At 33.6% G+C, this 25935-nt stretch overlaps 1 protein-coding gene across 2 annotated transcripts in view; it reads left to right on the forward strand.

Moving 5' to 3' along the window:
* Positions 1 to 25935, forward strand: part of LOC129751190 (chondroitin sulfate N-acetylgalactosaminyltransferase 1) — a 128301-nt gene that overhangs the window by 25189 nt on the left and 77177 nt on the right. The window contains exon 2 of one of the 2 annotated variants that reach the window (XM_055746555.1): positions 24547 to 24593. The exons of the other annotated variant lie outside the window; for it this stretch is intronic. The gene's annotated coding sequence lies outside the window, so the exon portion shown is untranslated. The remainder of the gene's footprint in view (positions 1 to 24546; positions 24594 to 25935) is intronic. 2 annotated transcript variants of the gene reach the window in all.

A 25935-nucleotide genomic window follows, 5' to 3' on the forward strand; every position in this document is an offset into this window, starting at 1 on the left:
AGGCAACAATAACAGCGACAACAAAACGAACAAACAAGAAAGGAAAACCTCATTCGAACCTTCTGGTTCTGGTTGTTTGTTTGTTTCTCCCTGTCTCCTCGTCAATTCAGCAAAGACAAGCAAAAAGTTGTGCTTTCATTTAATTACGGCATTTTGGTGAAGCGGAAAAACTTTATCCTCAATCTGCACTCCAAGCCAAGCTGATAGGTTTGCTAAGCTTTTCCGGAAGCTAACTTCCGGTAACTGATGGCGGGAATGTTTACCGTTTAGGTTCTAGAGCTTTCGACTTGACTTGTTTGATAGCTGACAGATGAGCTGTCGTTTCGGCAAAAGCTAATAGATTAGCAAAATTTTGAAAAAATTTGTTTCATCAAACGGTTAAAAGGTTACAGCTGTGAATCCAAATTTCAATCCACCTTTTGAGTGGAAAAAAGGGTGAAATACATTTCCTCCTTTCCAGTTTTAGGATTTATTATGTTGTTTCGATTTCCTATGTTTCGAACAAAAAAAAACCCCAAAAAGTTCTTTCAAGCATGCATAAGGAAAAGAAAATTGATGAAGGAATCCACGCACAAAAGTTCCAATCCGTGTGCGGTTTTTGGGGTATTTGCGGAAGACGTTTGCGTTTCAAGTTTGCATGAATGATGGAAGGATTTTTTTTCGGAGGAATCGTGCTATCAATCTCATTTGTTTTTTTTTTCAATTTATAAAAGGCAGGGGAGTTGATGAAATCGTTCTACGTGATGAAATGTTAATTTTTTAAGGATTTGCAAGTTTTTTAATGTAATTTTTTCTCAATATTTTAGGCTTACGCAATAGAAATTCTTATCTTAAAAGAAAATTCTCTAGGAATATTCGTCTATGCACCTTCGTTTAAAGTTCTCAATTAAACTCATCAGAAAGAATTGTATGAATATATGCTAATATAATGTAAATTTTTGACTCGTCTTCTCAACATTGATGATTATTGGTATTCTATACAAAGTGTTCAAAACCGGAGGTCTAAAATGCTCAATTTTTGTTCAAAACTCATCCATTATTTTACTCAGGATATTTAGAAAGTATTAGAAAGACTTACAGGCTTGGGCTGGTTCGCCTCTTGACGAAGATTATTTTTCACTAGGGGTTCGCAATGTTTGACTCCTTTAGTAAACACAACCTGTTTTCTTCTTTAACTGCGTCGTTTGCGGAAGCGTTCCTTGTGGATCCTTCAATTTGACGTGCATCCCTTGGTCCTGCAAATCGTTGACATTCCATAAGTTCCTTCATAAGCCTTGTGCTACACAAGTTCGTAGAGTATTTTATTTATTTATTACTTGGTCTGTGGATGAGGAATCAAAGGAAGTAGGAAGTCAATTTAAACTTTGAGGTTTGTATAGAAAACTGTAATATTTTGTTCTGAAAACGATCATTATTTTTCATTCAACTTTGAAGCCGGGCGTTATAGTTTTTTAAATTTGTTAACTATGCGAAAGGAAATTTTCCGCTGATCAACTTTGCCAAAAGCCCTAACTTAGAATCTCTTCAGATAATCGATTATAACAAGGAAATATCTCGTCAGTAACTGTCAGCGTTGCCAAAGGACATGCAGGGATTTTTTTTCATCTGACAATTCTGGGGGTCTTGGGTGTACAAAGCCGATGAAAAATTTGCTGTCAAAAAAACGTCCTTCTTCTACGGGCACCACCTACTGAGTTCCTAACCGAATCTAATAAAAAAATTAAAATATAAGAGCAAGTTCACTGGTGTTGGGAAAAAGTAGTAGAAATTTTGACACTTGTGGCTCATTTTGAAAACTTTACCATTCAAAAACATTTTTAAGGTCTTCAATTTAGTTCGGCCTTCAGTTTTTTTACAACACGTGTTGTATTTTCGCATGCGGTGATGCAAAAATAGCTCGATTTCTATCACATACGGCTTAAAGAGAAACAGTGATGTAAAAAAATACAACGCCCAAAGATCTTGAAAACATTTTTGCATGGTAAAATTTTCAAAATGTCAAAATTTCTGCCACTTTTTCCCAACACCAGTGAACTTGCTCTTATATTTTAATTTTTTTAAATTAGATTCGGTTAGGAACTCAGTAGGTGATGCCCGTAGAAGAAGGACGTTTTTTTGACAGCAAACATTTCATCGGCTTTGTAGAAAATGTTTCAAATTAAATCCCCAGGCTACTGAATTTCGATTGGTCGATTGGACCATTCAGACTGGATACAGCGATACTTTTCATCAAGCGGCAATCGCAGCTACGTCAGGCGCACAATGTACAGGCCAGGAATTCTCCGGAAATGGTTAAACAAATATTAAAACATTCAGACAGATAAGTATCATTTTATTTTTCGGAGCTATTGATTAAAAAGCTGTGAGGCAAAATAATTTATAACTCCTAAAAAAGTTCGGTTTACATCTTTACTTGGTAAATTGAAATCATTATAATAATATACCGATGATCGGTAGCCTTTATTAAAAGTCTGATGAAAAATTTAAGTTTGCCCTAAATTTACAAGTTCTTACTTAACCTTCCAAAGCTGTGAGAAAACACCGTTCGGGGAAATTTCCCTTGTAGTTTGTTTGCGTTACCCTGGCCGTAAATAATAACCTTTTTTGATGATATTAAATTCATTGTGTAGGTAAGTTATTCTAGTTACTCAACATTTCAGAATAAAGTTGATATGTATTACTAAGTTATCAGAAGTTGGTTCAGAAAGGAAAAAATCCGAAAAAAACAATGCATTTTTAAAAATACTTATAATTCTGACATATTCACTGTATTTAATAAGTATTCCAATGATTTTTGGAATTGTCAAGAATACTTCTTCTTCTCTTCTTCTTCTTCTTACATCAACATAACCAAAACATGTAGGCATCCTGGAAAATGGGAGACTTGCGTCTATCATTTTTCTTTTCAGCGTATTACCTGTTACATATTCCTATGCATTGCAGATATTACTACGGCCAGGCCAACCATGTGATGAAAACCGCAAAAGATACAGGATACAGGGGCGGAATGAAGCGTGGAGATCCCTACCAAACGCTTCATAGGGTAAATGATCTTGAGCGGAACTAATTGGCTCAATTCGACGCAACTCGGAACAGTTGACCAAGCGGTATGGATAGGGGTTATATCCGAACGAATTTTTTTTTAGTTCAGCGGATAGATCTTTATTTCTGCTTTCTAATGATGATTTGTAGAATATTTTAGAGTAAACCCTGATCACTCTAGAGCTGTTTTACTGAAGAAAGAATTCTGATCTTGAGCGGAACCATGCTGATCTTGAGCGGAACTAAAATATGATCTTGAGCGGAACCATTTTGTACTGTCAACATCTTTAATAACTATCATTCCAAATCTTTGTGTAACTGTGAAAACTTCAATTAAATTTCATCTTTAAAGATTTTAAAGTTCAAAAATTGATGTTTTTACGTAAATAACAAAAACTTTGCCTTCCAAAGTTGTGCTCAAAATATCCGTTGAAATTTATTTCTTACGAATTCTCTTCTTTTATTAATAATCTTTTATTACAAAAAGATTCGCTTTGATTCACTGTATCTTGAAAGAATAGATTTTCTAGACTCAAATTTTAGTTATTTTATCTCAAAAATTAGGTTCGTTAGTGTATTTGAGTCAGTGATTGAATTTTGCTGAGCATGAATTGATCAACCTTCTCTCGCTCACTGCTTTACTCGGAAGCAAAGGTTGCTTTGAGGCAGCGAAAACGACAAAACCGATGACGCATACGCTCTCAATATGGCCCGCCTTCAAGAAGCAGTATACATTCGAGGCAGCGAATCCAAAAAACCAAACGAATGGCTCTCACTCATCTCCTGTTGCCAGCTTGAGGGAAGCGAATTCAAAAGGCAGAGCGAACCCGAGTCTCCTCGTTTGTGCCTGGATCGAATGCGTGAGGTTTTTCTGCTATTGCTATTATTGCACAGCAACCGCACGCCGACAGCTAGTTTTTTCGTTTCGTTTTCCTCCCCCCTCTTTGCACTATACGTTGCGGGCCGTGCAACGCAATAAGTTCGGTTGTTTTTGTTGTTGCCTCAACCTTTGCGGCGAGGTTGAAGATGTTCTCCTCAACGACAGCTATCGGCTGGAGTTAGGCTGATGTCATGCTGAAGCAACTAGCAACGCGACCTACAACGCAACGTTCACACGACTAACCAGATCTCATTTGATCTCCATGGAAATCGCGCAGACCTGTCATACTGGTTGCTTTGAGTAGCGCGACCAATCTGATGCCAATGTGTTTAGTAGCGCGACTAGTAGGAAATCCAATAGGAACATTGTTTTTTCTCGATTTGAAGCAGTGATTCCGGGTTTTAGGCACAATAGTACGAAGATCTGTCCGAATTTGTGATAATAAACTAAAAACTATCTTAATCGGCGAGAAAATTTTCATGAATTCTTAGTTCCGGCAAAAAAACAAGGAATTTTGTCGGTTCAAATTTCGGCATTCTTGCAATCCGGGTCGTGATTTGATGAGTTTTTGGTGGCTCCGGAAAGAAAGGAGACGATTCAAAGCATTATCAGATGTAGAGAAGTGATGATTTGTAGGGAATTTCAAAGTGACAGGTCGCGCCAGCATGACATACCAATGCAATGCAACGCAATCTTATTGGAACGTTGCGTTGCGTTGCGTTGCTAGTTGTTTCAGCATGACATCAGCCTTATTCAAATTCAAGAACGTAAATGAGTATGTGTGCCTCGTCTTCTTCATGCATCATATAGCAACCGAACGTTGAGAGAGTTCGTTCGGGGCAGCAAACGAATAGTGTCTCTCAGAGCAGATCCTCCTCATGGGGGGAGGTTTGAATGAATGTATATGTATCGTCTCCTGTATAGCTATGCGAGGCCTCAAAGTGTGTTTTTTGAATGCCTCTGATGAGAAAATTGGTGAGGATTTCAATCACTGATTTGAGTGATTATTTGAATGTGCGTGTTTAGGGTCATATTGCCCCGAACAACTTTTGAAGGTTACGACAAAGCCAGTAACACAAAAGAAGATGCCTTAAATTAAAGATTTTGCAAATAAAACTGTATATTGCTCTAAATCAAAGTGTTTTGAGAAAAAAATCTGATTTTTTGTACTTTTATCTCAAAACTCAGTGATGAATTTCGGTGATGCTAATTCCTTTAATTTCATTGAAAATTTTTGATAAATTCCTTCTTTTTGTATATTTTAGTAGGGAAAACTCAGTTAACATTGAAATTCTTATCAAACTTTTCTAATTCAAAGTAAGAAATCTTAAAAATTTTGGAAATCTATTTAAAATTCAAAAATTCTGTGAAATCTGTGAATATTTCATATTTCTGTGTTCAGTGGCACAGATTCTGTGATAAAAATTTGCTCAAAATTTTGTGATATTTCAGATTTTTCTTTGATTTCAGCATTCTTGATCGAAACAACTTATTCATAGAACAAAGTTTATAATAAATTCCAGTTTCTTATGAATCTCGATAAAATTGATTCACATTTAAAAAATGTGGAAAGCATTTAGCTCAATGGATAAAACACTTTTTTCCCAAACCGATTTTTATGAGTTCCAGCTCAAGTCTAAACATCAAACAGTAAGGAATCGGATAAGTTTTCAATATCAGGCCACCAATTGAATCGTTAAGTATTATAAAATTGCTAACCAGATGTACTTTGCAACACATTTTAGAACTGAAGGAATTTGTGTTTAAAATAATTTGAACTTTTGTTTATTGGTATATCGTTTTCAATTGGAATTTAAACATCAAGAACAACCTCTTTAACCGAAATCTGCTTCTTGGAGATCGAATAGTAATGGCAATGAAGTTTAATTCTTATTCTGGATGATTTTACTTTATTAGCTTTATTTGTTCTCGAATTATGCCAAAAAATATGTGTGAAAGCCTTCCTCCACCTGACCGTCGTCCTTCTGAAAAAAAATAATCGAAAAACATTTCTTGTGCTCCAAAAAATTAAACATCTTGAGTGCCTGGTTTGGTATGCTGTGACACCAATTAAATAAATTTTTAGTTTTATTCGAAATTTTGTATTTTTTTCTGTCCCTAAAGCTGATATAATTAGAGAAATAAAAGGGTGTTGCTTACATTCAGGGGTAAAACCAGCGTGTGAGACATAAGGCATAAGGCAGCGCACCTAGCGGTTTTTTCGGAAGCTAGTAGTTCCGCTCAAGATCAAAGATGGTTCCGCTCAAGATCATATTTTACTTTTAAAAACTAAGCGATTTATTGATATTTTGATGGAAAACTTGTTACAAAAACCCGAATAATGCTTTTTTAAGAATTTTTCTACCATTTTAATCATTGAGAATCAGTTTATAGCGGCCAAGGGTTACATAAATTGACATTCAAAGTCAGCGTAGATTGATGAAAATTGCAGCATAAATGCGTATGTTTTTAAATCTTCTAATAACATTATTTCAGTTAATAAATTTTAGCAAAAATGTCAAGACTTATATGAAAAGATCTTGAAAAAGTGTTTTTTCAACAGTTCGATAAAATTCATAAACAAGCATTGTCTAGATCTTAGGAAAAGTAAATGGTTCCGCTCAAGATCAGATTTCGACTAGTTCCGCTCAAGATCATTTACCCTATAATATTTTGAATATGGAAAGACCTAAATATGAATTTATGTCATTTGGGAAAGTGTATATGGAATATTGATACATTAAATGCTGTTGAGGAATTAGGAACTTACGATACTTACCAACATTATACTCACCGCAATAATAATTAGAATACAGAATATTACATGTGAGTTTGGACTGTTCACACATATCTTATCAAAATTATTTAAATTTCAATGCATAGTTTTTGAAGCAATTTAAATGCTTATTTTAAAACTGCTAGAGGACTGTCGCTCCGTAACGCATTGATTTACTAACAATAAAAGCAATCAATACAGTGACCACACTAACGCGCACGCAGCCCTCACAAAAGAAATTAAAATAAAAATTGTTATTATTAATTATTGGTTTGAAATTATGATAAGCTCTAAAATGCTTAACTATGTATTTCGGATTTCTGCATCGAGTATTTTCACGATCAAAGCAATCGATGGCTGTTACGACCACCTGCTGGAAAAAAACATTCAAAATTCCTCGGTCGTTGAAACCGAACTTCTGACACATCTTGAATAAATTCATTCACCACAAAAAAAAATACAGTTACTTATCTTATTGTTCCGAATCAGTCAAGAGTTTCTGGGTGTCTTCTAAGAATGGTCCTGGACCGGTCCGGAAAGCGTAGTACCAGCCACTTTGATTCGGCCACTTTCAACAACTTTGAATTCGTGAAACCGAAGGCTCGGAAACTTTACTACAAACTTCTAATCAAGAAATCGGGTTTTATTATCATGGATAATGAAACCTACATTAAACTCGACTATAAAACTCTGCCTGGATCATAATTTTATATCTCACCTAAGGGAAAGGATGTTCCTGCACGTGTTGCTTTGCTGTTTTTCCTTGAAACGAGACATCAACCGAAACTTTTCCTTAAAGGTTCAAAATAGAACCATTTCAAATCACAAGCTTTTTGTCGATATTTTCTACATAAAGATTTTTAAATTTCTTCAGTTAATCTATTTTAAAGGATGATACGCAAGGAATATTTAAAGAAGGTAGTGTCGAGGCAGCCCTGCTTTAGTATTAGTACACACTGCAACGTCACAATCACGAAAAATCTGTTAATTTCAAGAATACATCCATCCGATGATGTATAAATATGAAGGGGTCTAATGAAAGTTTTGACCGCTATTTCGAGTATTCCGATGGAAAAAAAATCTTCCCTTAAAAATATTTATACAACTTTGGCTTTGTTTTATTTCATTCTTCAAGGAACCGATTTTTAAACATAAATTTAAGTGTTTTATCGTTGATTTGATGATCATTTTCAAACAACAAACTCGGCCTCTCAAAAATCTCAGTTCTCAAAAATATTACACTGTTGATAAGGATGTTTTAATGTGCGCTTCGTTTCATAATGACCCGAACATTGCTGATATGTTGAAAAATGGAAATTCGTCATCCGCTTTAATCAATTAACGAATCAATTCGAACAACAGAAAAAGAAAGTTTGCAGGAAATGGTTTTAGGAAGAAGCCTTTTTTTAATTAAAAAAAAATTGTTTTCTCTCGTATATTACAAAGTTGTTTTTGGTGACTTCATTTTAACCCCTTCGAAATGCATAACTTTAATTCGGCCTTGGTGATGTCCAAAAGTACTGTCTGCATCACCGAATATTTTACAAAAAATACCATTGTATAGCCCAATTTATGATGTAACTTGCGCTTGAAGACACTTAAGTGGGCCATCAAATTCTTTAATAGGTCAAAACAATCGATTTGCCATCAAAATTATGACGGAGATATCTGAGTGATGTGTCATTCGCCCTTTATTACCCAGTTTTATACGAACATAACTTCGTGAAAACGAATTTGAACAAAACTGTCCATGAAAACTGTTTTTGTGAAACATTCTAATGTGATGTGAAAGTTTCATGAAGATTTATGACATGAGTAAAAAGCCATTTAAATGAGCGCGCTTTAAAAATATTGCTGTTATGATCAACTAGTTTTTGCAAGCTGAAGTGAAAATCTTTGGCAAACATTAGTCGGTTAATTTAAAATTTTGAGACCGCTTCTTATGATCTTCTTATCTATAAATGGTCCATTTGAAATGAATTTTTGTATTTAAAAATGTTCAGATCAGGTTTGAATTTCTTAGTCAATTTAATTTAACAAAAGTGTTATTTCAGGTCACTGAACCTGCGGCTTCGATTCTTTAAAGATTTTCGGGACAAAATTTACCATTATTCAACTTGGGATCAAAAGTACTTATCGAAGCAAGATAAGAGATTTTAAGAGATTTCTGTACGTATGATTTTTAAAGTTCAATATATTACATTAAAGTTTTGCTAAACCTTGATAGGATTTATAATTATTTTGGACTGTGTTTCAATAAAATTTGTTCGTGCCATGTGATCAAAGCGTATTTCCCTCCAACAGGACTGATAAGATATATTGAATTATTATCCATTTTTTCAATCGACTGTATGCGCATATCAATCGATATGTGCATTTAGAAACACTTTCCCTTACTACGAACTTCGAGGCATATCTATTTATGGCTTTTCGAGTAGAAGTGGCTCCAGAGATATACCTTCTGGAGCCATCGAAAATTGCATAACTTAGGCCCACTTTCGTTCATGATTCGGAAAACACATCGATTTAGGTACATTAAGAATTTTAGTGGAATGTGTCGCAAAAAAAACTAAGTTTGTCTGAATGAATGGTTGGTGTCCAAAATTTCGGAAAATGCTTCAACAAATTTGATGAATATAATTGATACGAATTTTCAACTTTAAAATTTAAAAGTGAATGAATTGGTGAAATGTTGATTTGGGGAAATCTCTTGATGAAGGAATACTGATGCTGCTCTTAAAACGTATGTTGGTAGTATCAGTTAAAAGAAGTCATCTTCAAGTCAGGAAGGCATTAATTTAATTGGCATAAGAAATACTTTTCTGGGTTTATGTGTCTCAAAATTAGCTAAAATACCACATGTGATAACTTTGTGGCGAATCACTAAGTAGAAAAGGTAATATCCTAATCCGAGCAAACCACGGTGATTTAAAGTAATTTGTCAGGCAGGAGTGTAATAAAATGTCTAAGAAAATATTTACGCAAAATATTTGATTGAAATTTGAGATCACCGGGATCGATCAGCGGAGTTCTTCAAGAGTTTTTAAAGATGGGAGCGATCCAGATCAATGGCATAGTGGTATCAGATGATTTGTATTATTTTTATCAAATTTTTCGTCCATGGGTGTGGATGAATCCTTTGTGTCTCATTACAAAAAAGGATTGAAAAGTGCTGAACAGAATTTTACCCATTTTCCTCTTTTGCTATTCCGTCAGAACAGTAAATAACATCATTTTCGTTTTTTGTTTTTCGAACTGTCAAGATCAAAAAAACATTGTAGTTTTTATTTTCTGTGTAGCTTAAAATATGTAATAATTTATTGGAAGCATGAATCATATTGTTTTCGAAGACCTTTTTTGTAAATACAATTCAACTCCAAAGACTGTGATTGAAAAAATCACCATTTTCCATTTCCACTTCCACCGTTCGGTCGCCCTCCATCGAGTTTCTCAATTTCAGAGGAATCTTCTCAATCCCCAGGCAGGCAGCAGCAGGATGATAATTTCTTCTCACGTGCGAGTCATAAAAATTCCGTATACTTCATTTCGCATTCACAGCCCGGATGCTTCGTTTTTTTTTTTTGAGTTCTCGTTCCTCACATTCCATTCACTCACTCATCGGCATGCGTCGCACGTCGTGACTTTTAGTTGAATTAATTTTAATATTTCATAGCATCGGGCGGCCGTCTGCCGGTGGAAGGTTGCGTTTTTGTTACGGATTGCGGCGAAGTACGGCGACACAATAACAACCGCTATATTACTTGGATCAAGACGACGAGAACGAAGAAAATCGAAAATGGAAATAACTTTCAAAGGAATGTGTTTGAAAGTTTCCCTTCAGCCTGAAGTTATGCAGAACAGGAGCATGCCATTAGGACGAACGTTTTCCTGACCTGGATTTTTAATTTTGTCTCTTCATCTGAAAGTTTATGATTCAGGGATACGAATTCAGAGTCTAGAAGTTATGAATTTAAGTTAAAATTCAGATCTTTATCCTTAGAATTCGTTTAAATTGACCTCGGTCTAAATTACTGAGCAAAATTTTCTCTTCATCGACAAACAATTGGACAAACATTGATGAAGGGGTTTTGTTTAGAGGAAATAAAACTGTCAGAGCCAAAAATATCACCGAGGCCGATTCTTTGCAGTAGGGCATTAATTAATCAAAAAGTTATTCCACTCAATTTCGGACCGCCTCGCCGTTCGTTTTGTCTCGCATTTAGAGGCCCCGAGTATTTATGCTAAAATGCCTGAACAATCAATCTTGGGACGCGCCGGCAGCCTCTAATGACTTTTCCACTCTTCCTGCTTTCCGGTGCGGCGTGGAAAGCGGAAAAAGGGCAGCGAAGAGAGAGCTGCAAGAAGAAGGATAAACATTTTCCACCGGAGCGAGGATGGCTTTTCTGTTTGGCCATTTTAATTGGCGAAGCGAATGTTGCAAATGGTTATTTAGAGAGCTTAAATGGAATTTATGTCTCCAATTAAACGGTCGATGAGTTTTTCCCTGGCGCCACCAAGTGAGTGGCTGAAGTTGACTGCCGGTGGCGGAAAAACTGAAAGAGGTTTTCATTAACGATTTCGCGAAAGGAAAATAGTAACAAATAAAAAAGAAACCCCTTTCAAGGAATAACATTTCTTGTGGTTACTCTCTGGCAGCATCCAAAGGAGCCCCAAACAAACATATGCTCCCATGCTGCTGCTTAACATAATTGATTTTGCCCATAAAGGGAAACAAGCGGAAAACTATCATTAAAAATTACTGCCCCTCGTTATCGGGGAGACAAACCGGGACAAAAGAAAACACAATAAAAAGATGGTAGATCACGATATGATAATGTCTTCCAAGAAGAGCTTAGGGGAGCGAATCTTTGTGTGCCGCCGAAAAAACGGAGAACACCAAAGTCCTACTGAGTGGGCAAACAAAATTAAGTAGAATAAATATGCGTGTAATTGTAAAGCGGCAAAAGTCGTTAAACCAAACGAAATGAAGATGGAGAGTTGGGGAGCTACTTAGCCAAATTCAAAACATTAAAAAGCGGTTGAAGATGAGAGCTTTCGTTGTTGAAAAAACGCTTAGAAAGAAACTCAAGGTTTTCAAACTTTTTAAAATTGAAATTTAGGAACAATTTAAAGTGTTTAAGACTTTTAAAATTGTCAAAATTGTCAAAATTTTCAAAATTATCAAAATTCTCAGAATTCTCAAATTGTCAAAATTGTCAAAATAGTCAAAATTGTCGAAATTGTCAAAATTGTCAAAATTGTCAAAATTGTCAAAATTGTCAAAATTGTCAAAATTGTCAAAATTGTCAAAATTGTCAAAATTGTCAAAATTGTCAAAATTGTCAAAATTGTCAAAATTGTCAAAATTGTCAAAATTGTCAAAATTGTCAAAATTGTCAAAATTGTCAAAATTGTCAAAATTGTCAAAATTGTCAAAATTGTCAAAATTGTCAAAATTGTCAAAATTGTCAAAATTGTCAAAATTGTCAAAATTGTCAAAATTGTCAAAATTGTCAAAATTGTCAAAATTGTCAAAATTGTCAAAATTGTCAAAATTGTCAAAATTGTCAAAATTGTCAAAATTGTCAAAATTGTCAAAATTGTCAAAATTGTCAAAATTGTCAAAATTGTCAAAATTGTCAAAATTGTCAAAATTGTCAAAATTGTCAAAATTGTCAAAATAGTCAAAATAGTCAAAATTGTCAAAATTGTCAAAATTGTCAAAATTGTCAAAATTGTCAAAATTGTCAAAATTGTCAAAATTGTCAAAATTGTCAAAATTGTCAAAATTGTCAAAATTGTCAAAATTGTCAAAATTGTCAAAATTGTCAAAATTGTCAAAATTGTCAAAATTGTCAAAATTGTCAAAATTGTCAAAATTGTCAAAATTGTCAAAATTGTCAAAATTGTCAAAATTGTCAAAATTGTCAAAATTGTCAAAATTGTCAAAATTGTCAAAATTGTCAAAATTGTCAAAATTGTCAAAATTGTCAAAATTGTCAAAATTGTCAAAATTGTCAAAATTGTCAAAATTGTCAAAATTGTCAAAATTGTCAAAATTGTCAAAATTGTCAAAATTGTCAAAATTGTCAAAATTGTCAAAATTGTCAAAATTGTCAAAATTGTCAAAATTGTCAAAATTGTCAAAATTGTCAAAATTGTCAAAATTGTCAAAATTGTCAGAATTGTCAAAATTGTCAAAATTGTCAAAATTGTCAAAATTGTCAAAATTGTCAAAATTGTCAAAATTGTCAAAATTGTCAAAGTTGTCATATTTGTCAAATTTGTCAAAATTGTCAAAATTGTCAAAATTGTCTAAATTGTCAAAATTGTCAAAATTGTAAAAATTGTCAAAATTGTCAAAATTGTCAAAATTGTCAAAATTGTCAAAACTGACAAAATTGACAAAATTGTCAAAATTGTCAAAATTGTCAAAATTGTCAAAATTGTCATAATTGTCAAAATTGTCCAAATTGTCAAAATTGTCAAAATAGACAAAATTGTCAAAATTGTCAAAATTGCCAAACTGTCAAAATTGTCAAAATTGTCAAAATTGTCAAAATTGTCAAAATTGTCAAAATTGTCAAAATTGTCAAAATTGTCAAAATTGTCAAAATTGTCAAAATTGTCAAAATTGTCAAAATTGTCAAAATTGTCAAAATTGTCAAAATTGTCAAAATTGTCAAAATTGTCAAAATTGTCAAAATTGTCAAAATTGTCAAAATTGTCAAAATTGTCAAAATTGTCAAAATTGTCAAAATTGTCAAAATTGTCAAAATTGTCAAAATTGTCAAAATTGTCAAAATTGTCAAAATTGTCAAAATTGTCAAAATTGTCAAAATTGTCAAAATTGTCAAAATTGTCAAAATTGTCAAAATTGCCAACATTGTCAAAATTGTCAAAATTGTCAAAAATGACAAAAATGACAAAAATGACAAAAATGACAAAAATGACAAAAATGACAAAAATGACAAAAATGACAAAAATGACAAAAATGACAAGAATGACAGAAATGACAAAAATGACAAAAATGACAAAAATGACAAAAATGACAAAAATGACAAAAATGACAAAAATGACAAAAATGACAAAAATGACAAAAATGACAAAAATGACAAAAATGACAAAAATGACAAAAATGACAAAAATGACAAAAATGACAAAAATGACAAAAATGACAAAAATGACAAAAATGACAAAAATGACAAAAATGACAAAAATGACAAAAATGACAAAAATGACAAAAATGACAAAAATGACAAAAATGACAAAAATGACAAAAATGACAAAAATGACAAAAATGACAAAAATGACAAAAATGACAAAAATGACAAAAATGACAAAAATGACAAAAATGACAAAAATGACAAAAATGACAAAAATGACAAAAATGACAAAAATGACAAAAATGACAAAAATGACAAAAATGACAAAAATGACAAAAATGACAAAAATGACAAAAATGACAAAAATGACAAAAATGACAAAAATGACAAAAATGACAAAAATGACAAAAATGACAAAAATGACAAAAATGACAAAAATGACAAAAATGACAAAAATGACAAAAATGACAAAAATGACAAAAATGACAAAAATGACAAAAATGACAAAAATGACAAAAATGACAAAAATGACAAAAATGACAAAAATGACAAAAATGACAAAAATGACAAAAATGACAAAAATGACAAAAATGACAAAAATGACAAAAATGACAAAAATGACAAAAATGACAAAAATGACAAAAATGACAAAAATGACAAAAATGACAAAAATGACAAAAATGACAAAAATGACAAAAATGACAAAAATGACAAAAATGACAAAAATGACAAAAATGACAAAAATGACAAAAATGACAAAAATGACAAAAATGACAAAAATGACAAAAATGACAAAAATGACAAAAATGACAAAAATGACAAAAATGACAAAAATGACAAAAATGACAAAAATGACAAAAATGACAAAAATGACAAAAATGACAAAAATGACAAAAATGACAAAAATGACAAAAATGACAAAAATGACAAAAATGACAAAAATGACAAAAATGACAAAAATGACAAAAATGACAAAAATGACAAAAATGACAAAAATGACAAAAATGACAAAAATGACAAAAATGACAAAAATGACAAAAATGACAAAAATGACAAAAATGACAAAAATGACAAAAATGACAAAAATGACAAAAATGACAAAAATGACAAAAATGACAAAAATGACAAAAATGACAAAAATGACAAAAATGACAAAAATGACAAAAATGACAAAAATGACAAAAATGACAAAAATGACAAAAATGACAAAAATGACAAAAATGACAAAAATGACAAAAATGACAAAAATGACAAAAATGACAAAAATGACAAAAATGACAAAAATGACAAAAATGACAAAAATTACAAAAATGACAAAAATGACAAAAATGACAAAAATGACAAAAATGACAAAAATGACAAAAATGACAAAAATTACAAAAATGACAAAAATGACAAAAATGACAAAAATGCCAAAAATAAAAAAAACAACATCCAGTCAAAATCAAGACAAAATTGGGAAAAAATTGAGAAAAATGTGAGGTTTCATACTACCTGAAACAAGAACGGAAAAAAATGAGTCCAACCTTTGAAATAATAAAAATGAGAAAACAATGAAACAAGAATAAGAAAAAAATGTCAAAAAATAACACATAAATAAGATACAAATGAAAAAGTCAAAACTGACTAGAATGGCAAAAACTAGACAGTAAAAGCGAGGAGTAAGACTATACATAAAAAACAAAAAAAGACACGACAGATGAAAGTTTTGGAATGAATGAAGAAAATTTGACGTTTACATTTTGATTGTCATCCAACTTTTTATTTAAAAAAAAACTCATGTATTCAGTTTAGTTTTCATATTAGTGTTCCTATTGGCAACAATATAACCACAAAAAAAAACTGTAAAACAAACACGAAAAAACAGTGTTTTTTGATAAGTCTGATGGTCGCAAAATCCACAAAAAATCACAAAGGATATGCGGCATCGTTAGCTGTTTGCTGTATTCCCCGCTAATATCAGTAACATGCAAAACTAAACCAAAATTATTCACCGATGGATGTGTGCTACGTACGATCGACTAGCCAGAACCCGATCCAGTTGGTCCTCTGATGAAGTCCGGGGCAATACAGGCTTCAGACTCCGAAGATAATGAACCTACTCCGGAAACCGAAGGCCCCAAACGCACGCAAAAACCGGAAACCCGGTTGGTAGTAAATTTGGACTCTTGTTTTCCGTTGCTGTTGGTTTGTTGGTTGGTTGGTTCGAAAAAACAAAGTTGTTCCTACCAACGTTTTATCCCCGTTTGGATGCGTCCTCGTGCAAATTCAGGAGAGTGTGTCAAATTATTTTTTGTTAATTAATCCTACATCCCATATCAATTTGATAGATGAACAGACCACAGCCTTGAAAAAAATTAAGTTCTAGAAGAGACGAGATGTAATTTGAATTTCAGGGCTGTATATAAATAAGTTTGTAAATATTATTAACAATATTTGAAAGAACGATTCCGACACGCCCTATTTAAAGCTATCTGAATATGAAAACAGTATGCACATACTAAATCCCAACGACCGCTGCTGGAAACTAGGGCGAAAGGATTATCCCGTGCGATGAAATCCTGATCGCGATTTTTTTCCCGGTCGTCCACGATATCATGGCCCATTTTCATTTCAAAGGATAAACGACTGGAAGCTGACTGAAACCACATGCATACTGTATTACCTACTTTTTCAACATACGTACAAATCCACCCGATTTAAGCCGGCGTAAAAGGGTGGAATTTCGCGGAAAGTAATGAGAACACGGCTTATCATCACTGGCCCAGGATTTCAAAAGATTGTAACAAGCTGTGTTATTGAGTATGAAACATTCAGTTTGGTCATGAGAAATTTTTCTCTTATTGTATGAAAAATTCAATGACAAAATTTTCCTAAAGACTGTTTTCAATCAGGTTTCCAACCATATTGCATACGTTAATGACAGATAAAAGTGCAAACTTGGGTTTGTATCCCAAACTCCAAAACCACTTCATTTTGAATGTGATTTTAAGCACGTTTCTGCCCTCGAGGGGGAAATTGGGTTAGCGCCTAATCCGAGATAATTTATCTTCTATGTAGTTAAATTGGGTTCACCACCGTTTTTCATTTTCGTTAGACAACTCTTTCTTTTATTTCATCTTCCCCCAGGGGGTTTTCATCAGGCAGCTCGTATAGTAGGAACCTACCTAGTCGGAATCGTGATTCGTGCGTTTCGTTCGAAAACTTTTTCTCTTTTATAAGTGAACAGTGGTACAAAAAAAATAATTTCAAAATTAGTTTATAATTTCATTCAATAAATTCTAGAAACTGAATGGTAAACTTTCAGATTTTGTCAGCTTCATTTGATAAGAAATATTTTTTCTTAATTTTTTTAACTAATAATGTTCCATTGTGTATTTAGTATTTACCCTGGAGCAGTTCGAAAGTTGGCAAACCGAAAAAATTACATTTCTTGCCGAGCCCGGCGAAACTTTTCCCGGGCTTTGAGTGTTGGTTGAGGGAGGGAAAGATTCTTCGTCGGAGTGTTGGAATGGAAGAATGTTATCAGAGGAACCCCGAAAAAAGTACTATCAGTATTTATTCTTCGCATTTTTGCGGTTTGTGAATTTTATTTTTACTTATCTGTTCTAGGTTGAAGAGTTTTTCATACTAAATAATTCCATTGTTCAAAATGTGGGTATCGTATGATCCTAAGTCCAAAAAAAACATGTGTTTTAAAAATAGTTAAGGTGATACTAACGAGAAACTTATTCGAATTAAATGTTCGTTTCCGTTAATAGAACGAAAAAAAAACTGAGCCATTGTTGGACTCCAGATGTTGTTTGACATCACATAAGAGAAAAGGGCTCGACTGTGTAAGACACGCGACGCTGTTTTCCAATGGCGACCGTTAAAAACGGTTGAAACGTATATGACCATAGATTTTTTTAAAGTATCCCAATGGGTCTCAAAAATCTGAGAGTTATGGTACCAATTCGATGATCACTCTGTGAAGATGTGAAAATCTATTAAAGCATCATACATTTTGCTATCACGACTAACCATAAGAAAGGTAGAAATCTCTCAGCGAATTAAGCTGGTTTTAAGGTTTTTATTTATTCATTGTTAATATATCAACGGATCACGTATTGATCCCAGTATTAGACTTAAAAGTAACATTCATATAAAATTCGAGTAAAAAGTATAGATATACATACATATCACAGACAACAATGTTCTTAACATCGCTAGCATTCTTCTTTTGAACATATTCCTAGAGGAAGAGCTCGAAAAACGGTTGAATGTCCTTGTAATACCATTCAGGGCACTATTGGCTCCATAGTTGTTCTGGCGAAGAGGAATGTGAAGGTCGAACGCACAAATTGATAGTTTCCAGCAGCATGGGACAGTCTATATTCGAAGCCAGAAGATCGGAGACTTATAGTGCTCGAATGATAGCTCGCCGGCCTTGGAGCGTGTCCAAGGATATGAGGTAGCAACGATTCTTCTATCGAGGGAGGCGGAACTGATCTTGCCAATTCAATTGTCTCAAAGCGTAATAAAGCGTCTTTGGATGGCCTCGATTCGATCAGCACCATTGTGATAATAGGGACTCCATACAGCAGACGCAAACTCCTAAGTTGAGCGGAAAAGGCTACAATAGAGACTTTTCAGGCAGTAAATGTCTTTGAAGTCTTCAGTCACGTGAAAGATAAATCCCAAACTTCTCGATGCTTTGTCGAATACATAGTTGGTGTGCGACTTTAAGTCCAACTGTTGGTCAAATACTACACCCAAATCATTCACGTACTTGACTCGAGCAATTATCTGGTTTCCAAGAAAATAATCAGCAGTTACAGTAAGCCGTTTACGGGAAAAGGTGATGACCGAGCATTTTTTGCGGTTTATGGCTGGCATTTGTCGTCACACCATTTGGACAAAATTGTCAAACAGTAACTGTAAATGTAAAGTATCTCCAGAACATTTTATAGTGTAGAAAAGCTTCAGATCATCTGCATAGGCGAGTTTTGGATCGTCAAGTACATTTTTGAAGTAAATCAGGAACACTACTGGGCCTAAGTGGCTGCCTTGAGGCACGTCTGATGTGCCAGAGAATTGTTTGGATCGTCCAATGCGGTAACTACGAAATCAATCTAATAAGGATCCTCAAATTTCTAGCCTCTCCATCTTTGCAATAGCTATTTCGTGATCCACCTTGTCAAAGGCAGCCGACAGATCAGTGTAAATTACATCGACTTGAAAACCGACAGCAAAGCTGGTTTTGCACAAATTATGTAAATGTCAATAAGTTCGTAGTCTTAGAGCGCTTGAGCATAAATCCATGTTGATCCTTACAAATATATTGCTTGGTACACCGGGGCAAGTGTAAACTCGGAGCATGTGCAAACATTCAACTTTTCTCTGATGAAGAAAAAAATTAAAAAAATATTTCTTCTTCTAGAAATTGTTGTTTAAGCCCAAACAAACAATCTAAATAGACAAAAAAACAGCAGCAGGCGTTGCTCACGACCAGACGTGTTTTTATTTGACGGTGCGTTTTTTCCCGCTCGTTTAGGTTTTTACAGAATAGTCGTTTGAGTTTCAATTCACAGTTTGTAGAGTTAATGGTTATAAGGCTAACTTTGGTGTACAATAATAGAAGATTAATAAAAACAGTTACCTAATAAAAACAGTTTTACCAAATCACATGTAAAATGATTTTTCCATCCAGTGTTCAAATGGTCACGAGCATGCAGAGACCGTAAAGTTAAAGTTGCCGCAGCCCGTGGCGTAGAGGATAGCCTTCAAGTCTTCTAAGCCAGTAGGTATGAGATCGAATCTCGGTCACGGCATACATAGTACTCTTTTTGTGGGTTGGTGGTTTTAGCATTTGTAAGATGCTAGCCATTATATCCTCGAAAGATGTACGCTTAGAGTTGAGAAAAAAAGGATTCTCTTCGAGGAAACATCAAGTTTCATTGAGATCCTGTATGTGTTTGTGTTCGTTTATAAGCCGAGTGGAAAAGAAAAAATAGCCGAGTGGAGTCAGATGGAAACATATTCTGTGTTAGTGTATTGGCTATGGCTATAAGGGTATAAACGGTCGTTGGTATTGATGGTTGGTTGGCCTCAGCCATAAACTCGAAACTTGATTTGGAGTTGGCCTCATCAGAGTTGCCAGGTTGTTCACTTCTTGGAAAAAAGTTGCAAATAAGTTATAAACTTCCAGTGAATTATTTCCAATGTTGAATATACTCAAAATAAAACTTCTCTCTTGTACCATGAAATCTTTTGAAAGGTTAGTTGGCTAGTTAGACTAGTTGAAAGGTTTTGTGGCTGTACCAATTTTTTTTCTGTTTCTTTTACGTTTCTTTTTAAGAGCTAGTAAAGGCGCTATAACCGGGTCAAAGACCAGAGATGATGTTGCACCGAAATCCTAAACTTTTTATTTATAAATAATATAGACGTTGAAAATAGAAACAATTCAAAATTTAAAATCTCGGTTCAAATAAAAGTCTTGATCAAATTAAATTTACTGTATCCTAATTTTTTGTATACTTGTAGCCTAAAGTTTAGAATTTCTTTGCATAAAAAACCTCATTTCCATCCACAGAAGGACGACTTCACGAAGCGCATCATCAAGGAGCAACCAAATTTAGCATTTGTGCTCCCAACGATAAAATATTTGACAATTGATAACTACAGAAACGTATGGTACTGTTGTCCACGTTTCTTCCTCCCTGTGTTCCAATTGTATTTGTGTCCAATACTGCACAGTGGGCCCGGTCTAGTAAAGATGAGTGGTAAATGTACATTTACTTATCACCGGTATGCTGACAAGATTTGGCTGTCTATGTATCATAAGTAAAAGCAAGCAGACGAACAATCTAAAATAGATAAACTAAGCTTTCTTCAAAATTTTCACTAAAAACACTGCAATGTTTTATTTCACAAGATTTCAAGTACCGCCAAACGGGGTATCATGCAAAAGCAGGGTTAGATACAACATTTGTATACCACAATTTTATTTCAATATACTGTAAAAAAGTTATCATTGAATGATAACAAATTGATGATGATATAGTTTTTAACATCGTGAAAGAATTATTTAAAGTTTTTGATTCTCATAAAAAATTTAAAAAATCGAGTTATAGATGTATGTACAAATTTTTACATTTTTCAATGCCGTAAAAAACTTTACCTCGTATGACGGATTGGCTTAATGATATCACCTACAAACTTCATACTGCTTTCATGTTCCAATACCAACACTGTTGGTGTAAAAATATTTTTCGGACAGTCATCAAATTTTTTAAAATAAATATTTTTATAGTTCAGTTAGCTGATTGGGGCAAAATGCAACAAAATGCAAATCAGGACTAAATCTTATAAATCGCGTTTCCATATACTGGGATATGATTGTTTTGCATTATGCGTTTGTTAACTTTAAAATTTCATCCATCCTAAGATTTATTCACATGATTTAAGCTAATAGAATATTTTGTAGTATTTTTTACCCTGAATGTATGTGGCAGATTAAGACTTTTTTTTTAAACATATTGGCTTCAAAAAGGGCATATGTTGGCTTCAAAAAGAGCATTAAATCTGCTTTTAAAGGTGTGTGTTTGGGACTGATATTCAAGTAAAAGCAGAAAATGTATGATACATGTTCAGTCTATCCTAGAAGTTATGAAAACAATATTTACTCTTGTCAATCCCAACTGCGTGGCAAGTTTCATCTCCAAAACGGTTCAGCATTATATCAAAATGGTCAGAAGGGGTTTCCGAAGTTTTGTATCTGAAGCGGATATTCAAAATTCTGTACACCTTGGTGAATGCTTAAAAAAACTGTCAGCAAAAGTGGAGTCCTAAAAAGTTATGAATATTGCAGGAAGCAGTGAATATATCAATAAAAGTTTATAAAATATACCGGAAATGTATTAAATTCATTATAGGACCCATACACTGCCGCATCTGTAAATAAGTTTGGAAAAAGCATTGCAGTTGCACTTGCCCTCATAAACGGGGCAAGATTGGACCCCAATATTTTTCTGTTTATTCTTAGAACTGTGTAGTAAAGTTGAGTTACAAAATTCACAGTTATTTTTTTAATCAGTTAACTTCTAAGACTAACAAGCAAGTGAGTACAGTTTAAGGCGAAATAATTATACTTCGCACAAAAATCAATGGATCAGCTCCATACGAAGTGTAGACCAATGCTGGTTTTCAAAGTGTTTTGCATTTTAAATGATATTTCATTACATAATTGATGAAATTTTACTCAAATATAATTTTTACATTATTCAATACGCATAACTAGCATTTCAAAGTGATTTTAGAAATCTTCTGGTTCAAAAACCCAATTAGCAAAAACAGATTTACAGTTTGGCTCCATCTGCAAAACTACTGGAACAATTTTTATCACAGATACCATTTTGGAATTGTCTTAATAGCTACTTCGTTGTTATCATGTTTGAAGGCACCGTAAAATTTTAAATTAATTCGAAATGAATTCGATTGAATATTGAAAATTTCTTGTGAAGCAGCTGGGTTTAATTTTTTGGTCAGCTGAAAGTTCAAACTAAGTGGTATTTAAGATGGTATTCTGCACCATTTGGACTAATTTTAATTCGTTCCACTATTCAAAGGACGCCCTGAAGTGATATGAAGCCCAAAATGACACTTTTGTATCCATGAACATACATTTTCAAAACACCGGAACTCAGACCCATTGAAAAATACAGTGCTATTTTGAAGCAGGCAGGTGTTTCGATGAAAACAAACTTTCGAGTTTTTCTTCTTGGTTTTAATTGAAGAATTCCTAAACTTGCCTGGATATGGCCCAGATGCTGGCTTGTAAACATTGAAATCGAATGTCCGAATTTTGCAAGGTTTTAAGATAAAATAGCCCAGATTTTCCCTGCCCGGATAAGTGCGGAAAAATATCTGGTGAGCTAAAGTTTGAATAATTTCCGATGCTCTGGTACCTACCAATTTTTTTGCATAAATCTGAATTTGTTGCCTGTGACCGGATTGTGGAATGTGAATGAAACTCATCATTCAGGAATATGAAAAAATTTATTTAAAATAACAAACCATCTCTTAAATTTGGATTAGAAATTTTTACTTTTAATTCTTATGCCGAATTGAAACTTTAAAAAGTTCCATAATGGTGATCCAGAAATAAAATATCATAGATTCATCATTCGGAATTTTAAGTCAGGATAGGAATAAAAAATTTGTATTCAGGTTTAAAAAGCAGAATACAGATTCAGAATTAAAATTCAAAATTTCCCACAACAAAACACAAACAGATTTGAACCCCAAACAAGTTTCTTTTTCAAATAACGCCTTCAAAACGCCTCATTAATTTTTTTTTTCAAATTATAAAATACTTATCACTTTTAGGACTTATTTTCGAAAGTAATGATTTGAAATGAATGGCTATAAAAATAAAATAAATTAAACCCGGATAATGAGATACTTTCAGCACCATTCTTTTTACCATTTTTTTTAATTATCAGGAGTACCTGAAGCAAACAGCATTCATGAGGTTTTATAAACGTTTGTCTGTAGATTTGTTTATTTTGACTCACCCCAGTAATGTCATTTTCTGATTGTTATTTAAAAAAAATAACAACACTCCTCAGAGCTGATCGTCTCATGAACAGACTTTATTGCAGCATGTTCCAAAATCGTTTTTTTCATTAATTTGCCTAGATTTTACACATGTTCAAGATCTTATTTCTCAAAGTGTGAACTGAGTAACAAAAATTAAAGCAGAAGCAATCTTATGTCATAATAAACCAAGAATGCTCTATACCTCAGATAATGCTGATCTAATTTTTGCAAAAGATTGATATTAATTAAAATAAACAATCATGAACTCTAAATTCAATAACTAAATCATCAGGATACTACGTCTGGCCTTGGTGCAATCTGCGAGTTGTAGCCAGAAAATTTTCCTATTAAATCATGTTAATAACAAATGGACTTGCAATAACGCCAAAGGTAAGACAAGTGGTTTAACAGTGATAAGTATGATATGTTCTTAGAAAAAAACATTAAAAAGATTGAAAAATCCACAAAAAATATAAAATGTTTTAGACAAAGGTTGCCAGATTGCCTGGATTTTAGTCGACAATTTTGAAATCAAATGTCCGGCCCGGATATGTGGTAAAAAAATTCTGGCAACCTTATTCTAGACCCCCCCAATGGATTATTTAAAATTTGGACTCAAGTGAAAGGGAAAACTCCCAGTTTTACAAGGGTGCAAAAATTAGCTATGCTAATTTTAGAAAAATATCTAAAGCTATCTAATGTTCTCGTTGTTACGCAATCATGTTTAATTTAACAGTGAAAAACTTCATATTAATCGCAACTGATACGATGTCGTTAACAATCTGCAACTTTCAATGTTATATTCAACCCAAGTAATATCGTTATATTAAAAGTACGTTTACTATCGATGGTTAATCACACTTCATACACACACTACTCACTTCATAGTCATTAGTCAAACGACATGTAATTAGAAAAGTCTCATAGTATTGAAACTAATTCAAATGTGGTTCATTGAAGCAAGTTTTTATGTGATCAATTCATAATTACAATCATAAATATCATGAATCCTCGCAACTAGATACATTATGCATACAGTAGCACTGAGGCTTGACACTTTTTTGTCGCACTGCTTCTATGTGAATATCAAAACGAAATGTGCAAAAGCATCTGATTTAACTCGTTGTTAACGTGCTGTTGTTGTTATTTTCTATTTCCAGGTAAAAAGGCTGCTTCTACAAATGTAACGCTGGTGTATATTTAACCGGTATGTACCTTGCCTTGTATCTACAAAACAAGTAGCAAAAACATCAACGTAATTTCCTGGAACCCGCTCGCTCGCTCGGTTGAATATTATTACAGAAAACAGCAGAAATTTTAGCAGCTCACCTTAGTTGATGATGGAATGATTCAAAATCATATTCTTTGAATCTCACTTTTCTTCTCTCCTTCACATCTTATTCTAGTGAGGTTCAACGATACATCAAGAATAGATTTAATCAACAATAGAATAAAAGGTTAAAAAATGTGATATCAAAACTTAAAGAAATGAAACCCATAAGCAATTTGAACATCTGTTACAAATTTAAATAGAGATAAAGAACATCTTCTGGATATTTTTTTTTTCTGTTTCTGAATCCATCCAAAAAGTTTTTTTCGAGGAAATGTTTCTACGCCAGCTTCTTGTGTACAATTCAACATTTCTATTCATTCCGAAAAAAAATGAGGCACCAGAGCATCGGAATCCGTTGTCCGCAGTGGGCTTTCGTAATCCTACCCTGAAGTTGTTATAATTTTACCCCAGACGTGGTAGCAAAAATGTGGCCCGGCTTAGCACATATGTGTGTGTGTGGGGGTGGATGAAGAGTAGAAAGTGCAACCGAAAATCCGCGGCTTGCTCTAGAGAGGATTCCACTGAACTTAAGGGGGATTTTTTGCACTTTGCGCTCAACTCAACATCTGTTGACGGTATGTGGTGTGCTAAGCTGACTCGGAGGTCCTTTTTTTGTTACTTTCGGTAGCATTGAGGAATTTGGGGCCAGAGAACTTCAAGTGAAACAATTTCCTTTGGGACCAATTAGGATGGGGTCGTTTACTGAATGTAGCAATTTGTAAGAAGTTGGGAAAAAAATGTACGGTTTGTTTAATTTGTTTCGAACAGAAGAAATGGAAACATGTTGTTTTAAAGCGAAGAGTATCTCTTACATTTTAAAGATAGCTTAGTTCTATTTTTTCCAAATATTTGTTGAAAGCATAACGGTGATGATGATAAACGCCTGGATGTAGGCTACATTTTGATAGTCGCTTCGAATCTGCACCATTTTGTACGAATCTCACAAATTCTCCCCGATCGGCAATAAATTTGTCCACGTGTCCACATCTGCAATGAACGATTGTAGTAGAGCCTACAGCAGAAAAAAAGAAGGGAATTCCTGCCCAAGGATTATCGAGCCCAGTAAAGTAGTTCCTTATAAAATATTATTCCAATCATGACCGTTCATCCGATACCGAATCGACTTTTGGTGCTGCCTTGTTGACCCTCGTAAGCTCTCGATTAAAATAATCTGCCCGTAAAGTGACCACTATTATAACAGAAAGAAAGAATGAAA

This window comes from Uranotaenia lowii, chromosome 3 (genome assembly GCF_029784155.1).
Source record: "Uranotaenia lowii strain MFRU-FL chromosome 3, ASM2978415v1, whole genome shotgun sequence".
Classification (NCBI taxonomy): Eukaryota; Metazoa; Arthropoda; class Insecta; order Diptera; family Culicidae; genus Uranotaenia; species Uranotaenia lowii.